Below are 8,893 nucleotides of genomic sequence, written 5' to 3' on the forward strand. Positions count from 1 at the left end.
TTCCAATTTCTAAGTTAACATAAACCAAGAATCAGCAATGATCGATTGCATGGATCATATAAGAGGCAGAAGAGCAAAGAATAGGAAACAATTTTAAACTTCTGTATCCTTCCTGAGATTCTCTATACACACATAGTAAATGTATATAACTTTTTTTTACACATAGAGCATCATACTGTATGTAGTGTTGTGCAGCTTACTGTTTTTGCTGTTAATTTAACTATATATGACAAGAACTTTGTTAGGTGCTCTAAATGTTAGGTCGTTTAATTCTAATAAAAAGACTTAAGCAAATAGGTAATACAATCCCTGCTTTACAGGTAAGGAAATACAAGGTTAAGAGTTCAGGTACTATCCAAGATCATTCAGTGAGTAAGTAGTGGAATTTGCACTGGCCAGATGTGAGTCTAGAACCTTTTCCATTTGACATGAGGAATTAGAGGATAATAGAAATATTAGGATATTAGGAATGAAAGGGGAGAAAACTAAGATACTTAGATACTCTGGGGATGCTAGAGTTACAGAAACAAAAAGACTTACAACTTCTCTCATTCCCCCAGTTTGGAGACAGTATCTGGGCTGCTTCTAGCCAGTGTATAAGAGTTATGCCATTTTCAGAAATAAAGTTTCTAAGTCCTAATTCAGGGTGGTAGTTTTTAAGAAAGCCTCTCAGAAGTAAACCCAGCCTCTCACTGGGTTCAACTAGACCCAGTACAGACAGCCCTCAGCACATGATTGGCCCTCCACTCAGCTCCAGATAGCACATTCGGTCCTTGAAAGAAAAGGCCGTTTCCAGTATCTTTCCTAAATGTTGGTGTTTGGGCAGTGGAGTATCAGCTGAAAATATTCCTTCATTATATAAATTTGAATATATCCATACCATGGACCCCATGAAGCTGCAAAAAGTCATGAGGAAACTCTTGCTGTACTATTATAGGATGGTCTACAAGACTACAGATACATTATTAAATTAGCAACGACAACAAAAAACTGTAGAACACTACATATAGCATGATGACCTATGTGTAAAAAAAAAAGTTATATACATTTATTACATGCGTATGGAGAATCTCAGGAAGGATACACAATAAATGGGCAATTGTTTGCTTCCTGGAAAGGGACCTGGGTGCCTGGGGCCAGGGATGGGAGGGAGGCAGTGAGGTTTTTCACTGTAGACCCCTTCCATGCTTAGAATTGAGTTCCATGTGTATATTATCTACTTCATTAAAAGTGAGAGGGGGGAAAGCCCTCTTTTGCTATACAAGGAGACAATAGGTAGTTTTAGCTCATGAAATCTAATCACAAGTCTGAGGGAAACTTCCAATTTCCTATTTTACTCTCTCCCTCTGTAGCATGGGACACCGTTGGCTACTCCCTTCTTGAGATTCTCTTTCCTTGGCCTCCTTGTCCTAAAGTACCAATTAGAGTCATTTGATTTGCAGTATGTTCCCATCATTCCTAAGATTCAGACACCCTGGTTAAGCATCAAGGTAAGAGGGGTGCCCGCATGGCTCAGTCGGTTGAGTGTCCCACTTGATTTCGGCTCAGGTCATGATGTCAGGGTTGTGGGATCGAGCCCCACATTGGGCTCCCTGCTCAGGGGGGAGTCTGCTTGAGATTCTTCCTCTCTCTCTGCACCTCCCCCGCCCAAAATATATACATAAATCTTTTTTTTTTTAATCAAGTTAAGGAAGTGTCACTGGATTTGTCATTGAATACTCTGTACAGGTACAGCTCACTTCCTTCTATCTTGACATGAGTGAAAAAGAACAGCTATTCAGTACTACAAGGGTGGTCACTAATGTCTGTATTACAAAATATTCATCCCAACAGAGCATCTGGAACCAGACTGCCTGAGTTCAACTGCAGCCTTAACTCTTATTGACCGTGCGGCCCTGGGCAGGTTATTTAATTTCTGTAAACTTCGATCTCATCGTCTCTAAAAGCAATTTCATAAAGTCGCTGTGCTGATTACATGACATCATCCATGCAAGTGTCCGTTCCAGGGCCTGAAGCTCAGGGCATGTCAGCTACGAGTAGGTGCTGCACTCTAAGTTCAAAGGGCAGGACGGTGCCTTCCCTTCAGGGGGCTGCCAACTCGTCCACACGAAGACCTTGACAGCCACAAGGGGCCGTGGGCTGTTTTGGAGTGGTTCTCACAAGCCTGAAACCAGGAGCTGCCCCTCCACGCTGCCATCTTTGGGTTCTACGTGGCCACCTCAGAGACGTCCCAAGACCTTATTAAAGACTGGTGTCACTGTTCAAAAGGCTGCTACGGCCATCACACAAGCTCTAGGGCACAGGCATAAAATTCTGTAGACAACAAGGCAAGATTCTGCAGCCCATTCTGCACCCCTCCCAGCTGCTCAAAGTTGGGCTCAAAGGCACAGCACCCCCCCCCACGTGTACACAATCGTATTCCCCCAGTCAAGGGGGCACGTCTCCCTCACCAGCCTCTGTGTAGGCAGCGGTTCAAGTATCTCCTCTTGGAATACCACAAAATGTCCCAACATGTCTCCACGCTGTAGTAACAGGGAGGGAAGGAAGGAAGTCAACCAATTTTCTCAGTCCTCAGGTGCCACCTGTGATTTGCTCTGTGTCCCTCCTGGCACAGAGTCTGATGTGACCAGCCCTGTGTGGTCTGCCTGTGGGTAATGTGTGCCAACTCTCACCTCCTCCTTGGTTGCCCATGTGGACAAATCCGCCAGTGTCTACACCCCATGTATCTGCCTCGGCATGGAGTCTGAAACCTGACACGACATGAAGAGCCTGCTCCCGGGTCTCAACAAAAACCAGGATCCAGCCTGATACGCCCTGGCATTCAGGCTCCCTGAAGTTAGAGAAATGTTTGACAGCCATCGGCCCTCGTGCGGACATCAGGGCAGAGCCAGCCCCAGAGCAATGCTTTGGCTCCGGAGCACACGATGCTCAGGTTTCTACTGAGCTGCTTGTGTTTGGAAGCAAAGCAATCACAAAAGGTGAGAGTGGAGTAGACCACGTTGACTGTGAAGCTGGTAAAAATAAAGATAATAGAATCCTCGTGGGACAGTGTGGTCTCGGGACCCTTGGGGTCACAGAAAGACCGGGGGTGCCTGAGTGCAACAGAGCTCCCAGGTATTGGAGCGGGGAAGCCGGCTGCAGAGACTGAGCCAAGGCACGGGCTCTCAGCTCGGGGTTGCCATAAACTGTGATCTGCGGCCCAATCGGGCCACTGCTCCTCCAGCAGGGACCCAACAAGTGGCAGATCTGGGGAGACTCCCCTCCCTCCCCAGGGAGGAGCGGCGCAGAAGCGCACTGCAGGGATCTGCTGGGTTTGGAGACTCCACACAGGATCGAGTGCCAGAGATAGAAAAGCTTGGTCACAGGCCAGGTGAGCATGGAGTGTGGCCAGAGACCGGGGAGACGGGAGTGATTGCTTTTCTCTGGGGGCGCACTGAGGAGCGGGGCCCCGAGTTCTCAACTCCTCCGAGTGGAGATTGGGAGGCCACCATTTTCACCCTGGTCCTACAAAGCTGTACCAGAGCTTGCAGGGAACAAAAGCTCCTGAGAGCAAACCCGAGCAACTTGCTTAGCCCAGACCGACAAGGGCGGGGCAATTTCGCCTCCGGCAAAGACATTTGGGACCCACGGCAACAGGCCCCTCCCCCAGAAGATCAGCACCAACAGCCAGCAAGCCAAGACCAAGTTTACCGATCAAGGAGAATGGGAGAACTCCAGCGCTAGGGGAATACTGCACACAGAATTCATGGCTTTTTTTTTTACCATGATTCATTAGTTTTTCAAAGTTAATTTTTTAACTGTTTTTTTTTAATTTTTCTTTTTCCCTTTTTCAACCAACATCTTATCAATCCCTTTTTTTAAAAAAAACTTTTTATTTTTCATTTTTAGAGTCATATTTTATCCCTTCATAGTAGTTACCCTTATTTTTGGCATATATATATAAATTGTTCTCTCTTTAAAATTCTGAGATACAGTTTCTTCTAACAGATCAAAATATACCCTAAATCACTAGTATATGGCTTTGTTCTAGTCTCCTGCCTGATCACATTCTTCTTTTTTCTTTTGTTTTTCTTTTTTTTTAATCTTCTTCTTTCTTTTTTCAAACAACTTCTTATCAATCCCTTTGATAAAATCTTTTATAATTTTCATCTTTACAATCATCTTCCATCACTTCATTGTATCAACCCTTATTTTGTACATATATAAGTCTTTCTTCCTTTAAAATTTTAGGAGGCACTTTTTTCTAACAGACCAAAATATGCCCAAAATCTAGTGTGTGGCACTGATCTATGCACTAGCCTGATCATATTTGATCATATTCTGTTTTTTTGTATTGTTCTGTTTTTGTTTTTAACTTTTTCTTTTTGTTTTTTTTTCTTTCTTTTCTTTCTTTTTTCTTTCTTTCCCCTGGTTTCAGGTCTTTTCTGATTTGTTTAGAGTATATTTGCGGGGGACATTGTTAACCTGTTACCATTTTGTTCTCTCATTCATCTATTCTCCTCTGGACAAAATGACAAGACAGAAAAAATCACCTCAGCAAAAAGAACAAGAGATAGTACTGTCAGCCAGGGACCTACTCAATATGGATATTAGTACGATGTCAGACCTAGGGTTCAGAATCATGACTTTAAAGATTCTAGCTGGGCTTGAGAAAAGCGTGGAAGTTATTAGAGAAACCCTTTCTGGAGAAATAAAAGAACTAAAATCTAACCAAGTCGAAATCAAAAGGCTATTAATGAGGTGCAATAAAAAATGGGGGCACTAAATGCTAGGATAAATGAGGCAGAAGAAAGAATCAGCGATATAGAAGACCAAATGATGGAAAATAAAGAAGCTGAGAAAAAGAGAGATAAACAACCACAGGATCACGAGGGCAGAATTCGAGAGATAAGCGATACGATAAGACGAAACAACATTAGAATAATTGGGATCACAGAAGAAGAAGAAAGAGAAAGAGGGGCAGAAGGTATATTGGAGCAAATAATAGCAGAGAACCTCCCTAATGTGGGGAAGGAAACAGGCATCAAATCCAGGAGGCACAGAGAACCCCTCTCAAAATCAATAAAAATAGGTCAACACCCAGACATCTAATAGTAAAACTTACGAGTCTCAGAGACAAAGAGAAAATCCTGAAAGCAGCTCAGGAGAAGAGATCTGTAACCTACAATGGTAGAAATATTAGATTGGCAACAGACCTATCCACAGAGACCTGGCAGGCCAGAAAGGACTGGCATGATATCTTCAGAGCACTAAATGAGAAAAATATACAGCCAAGAATACTATATCCAGCTAGGCTGTCATTGAAAATTGAAAGAGATAAAAAGCTTCCAGGACAAACAAAAACTAAAGGAATTTGCAAACACGCAACCAGCCCTCCAAGAAATATTGAAAGGGGTCCTCTAAGCAAAGAGAGAGCCTAAAAGCAGCATAGATCAGAAAGGAACAGAGACAATATACAGTAACAGTCACCTTACAGGCAATACAACGGCACTAAATTCATACCTTTCAATAGTTACCCTGAATGTAAATGGGCTCAATGCCCCAATCAAAAGACAGAGGCTATCAGATTGGATTAAAAAACAAGACCCATTGATATGCTGTCTGCAAGAGACTCATTTTAGACCCAAAGACACCCCCACATTGAAAGTGACGGGGTGGAAAACCATTTACCCTGCTAATGGACACCAAAAGAAAGCTGGGTGGCAATCCTTATATCAGACAAATTAGATTTGAAAACAAAGACTGTAATAAGAGATGAGGAAGGACACTATATCCTACTTAAAGGGTCTATCGAACAAGAAGATCCAACATTGTAAATATCTATGCCCCTAACATGGGAGCAGCCAATTATATAAGGCAATTAATAACAAAAGCAAAGAAACACATTGACAACAATACAATAATAGTGGGGGACTTTAACACCCCCCTGACTGAAATGGACAGATCATCTAAGCAAAAGATCAACAAGGAAATAAAGACTTTAAATGACACACTGGACCAAATGGACTTCACAGACATATTCAGAACATTCCATCCCAAAGCCACGGAAAACACATTCTTCTCTAGTGCCCATGGAACATTCTCCAGAATTGATCACATCCTAGGTCACAAATCAGGTCTCAAAGGGTACCAAAAGATTGGGATCATTCCCTGCATATTTTTGGACCACAGTGCTTTGAAACTAGAACTCAATCACAAGAGGAAAGTCGGAAAGAACTCAAATACTTTAGTAGGAGGCTAAAGAGCATCCTACTAAAGAATGAATGGGTCAACCAGGAAATTAAAGAAGAATTAAAAAAATTCATGGAAACCAATGAAAATGAAAACACAACTGTTCAAAATCTTTGGGATACAGCAAAGGCAGTCCTGAGAGGAAAGTATATAGCAATACAAGCCTTTCTCAAGAAACAAGAAAGGTCTCAAATACACAACCTAACCCTACACCTAAAGGAGCTGGAGAAAGAACAGCAAATAAAGCCTAAACCCAGCAGGAGAAGAGAAATAATAAAGATCAGAGCAGAAATCAATGAAATAGAAACCAAAAGAACAGTAGAACAGATTAACGAAACTAGGAGCTGGTTCTTTGAAAGAATTAACAAGATTGATAAACCCCTGGCCAGACTTATCAAAAAGAAAAGAGAAAGGACCCAAATCAACAAAATCATGAATGAAAGAGGAGAGATCACAACCAACACCAAAGAAATACAAACAATTATAAGAACATATTATGAGCGGGTGCCTGGGTGGCTCAGTTGGTTAAGCGACTGCCTCCAGCTCAGGTCATGATCCTGGAGTCCCGGGATTGAGTCCCGCATCGGGCTTCCTGCTCAGCAGGGAGTCTGCTTCTCCCTCAGACCCTCCCCCGTCTCTTGTGCTCTCTCTCATTCTCTCTTTCAAATAAATAAATAAAATCTTCAAAGAAAAAAAATTTTAAAAAAAGAACATATTATGAGCAACTCTATGCCAGCAAATTAGATAACCTGGAAGAAATGGGTGCATTCCTAGAGATGTATCAACTACCAAAACTGAACCAGGAAGAAATAGAAAACCTGAACAGACCTATAACCACTAAGGAAATTGAAGCAGTCATCAAAAATCTCCCAACAAACAAAAGCCCAGGGCCAGATGGCTTCCCAGGGGAATCCTATCAGACATTTAAAGAAGAATTAATACCTATTCTCCTGAAACTGTTCCAAAAAATAGAAATGGAAGGAAAACTTCCAAACTCATTTTAGGAGGCCACCATTACCTTGATCCCCAAACCAGACAAAGACCCCATCAAAAAGGAGAATTACAGACCAATATCCTTGATGAACATGGATGCAAAAATTCTCACCAAAATACTAGCCAATAGAATCCAACAGTACATTAAAAGGATTATTCACCACAACCAAGTGGGATTTATCCCCGGTTGCAAGGCTGGTTCAACATCCGCAAATCAACCAACGTGATACAATACATTAACAAAAGAAAGAACAAGAATCATATGATCCTCTCAATAGGTGCATAAAAAGCATTTGACAAAGTACAGCATCCTTTCTTGATCAAAACTCTTCAGAGTATAGGGATAGAGGGTACATACCTCAATATCATAAAACCCATCTATGAAAAACCCACAGCGAATATCATTCTCCATGGCGAAAAACTGAGAGCTTTCCCCCTAAGGTCAGGAATGTGGCAGGGATGTCCACTATCACCACTGCTATTCAACATAGTATTAGAAGTCCTAGCCACAGCAATCAGACAACAAAAAGAAATAAAAGGCATCCAAATCGGCAAAGAAGTCAAACTCTCACTGTTTGCAGATGATATGATACTTTATATGGAAAACCCAAAGGACTCCACCCCAAAACTGCTAGAACTCATACAGGAATTCAGTAAAGTAGCAGGATATAAAATCAATGCACAGAAATCAGTGGCATTCCTATACACCAACAAGACAGAAGAGAGACAAATCAAGGAGTCAATCCCATTTACAATTGCACCCAAAACCGTAAGATACCTAGGAATAAATTTAACCAAAGAGGCAAAGGATCTGTACTCAGAAAACTATAAAATACTCATGAAAGAAATTGAGGAAGACACAAAGAAATGGGAAAAACGTTCCATACTCATGGATTAGAAGAACAAATATTGTGAAGATGTCAATGCTACCTAGAGGAATCTACACATTCAGTGCAATCCCCATCAAAATACCATCCACTTTTTTCAAAGAAATGGAACAAATAATCCTAAAATTTGTATGGAACAAGAGACCCCAAATAGCCAGAGGAATGTTGAAAAAGAAAAGAAAAGCTGGCGGCATCACAATTCCAGATTTCCAGCTCTATTACAAAGCTGTCATCATCAAGACAGTATGGTACTGGCACAAAAACAGACACATAGATCAATGGAACAGAATCGAGAGCCCATAAATGGACCCTCAACTCTATGGTCAACTAATCTTTGACAAAGCAGGAAAGAATGTCCAATGGAAAAAAGACAGTCTCTTCAACAAATGGTGTTGGGAAAATTGGACAGCCACATGCAGAAGAATGAAACTGGACCATTTCCTTACACCGTACACAAAAATAGACTCCAAATGGTTGAAAGACCTAAACGTGAGACAGGAGTCCATCCAAATCCTAAAGGAGAACACAGGTAGCAACCTCTTCGACCTCAGCCGCAGCAACTCCTTCCTAGAAACATCACCAAAGGCAGAGGAAGCAAGGGCAAAAATGAACTATTGGGATTTCATCAAGATAAAAAGCTTTTGCACAGCAAAAGAAACAGTCCACAAAACCAAAAGACAACCGACAGAATGGGAGAAAATATTTGCAAATGACATATCAGATAAAGGGCTAGTATCCAAAATCTATAAAGAACTTATCAAAGTCAACACCCAAAGAACAAA

The sequence above is a fragment of the Callorhinus ursinus genome, unplaced genomic scaffold (assembly GCF_003265705.2).
Source record: "Callorhinus ursinus isolate GAN/ISIS: 27379988/994484 unplaced genomic scaffold, GSC_fseal_2.0 scaffold8, whole genome shotgun sequence".
In the NCBI taxonomy this organism is placed as follows: domain Eukaryota; kingdom Metazoa; phylum Chordata; class Mammalia; order Carnivora; family Otariidae; genus Callorhinus; species Callorhinus ursinus.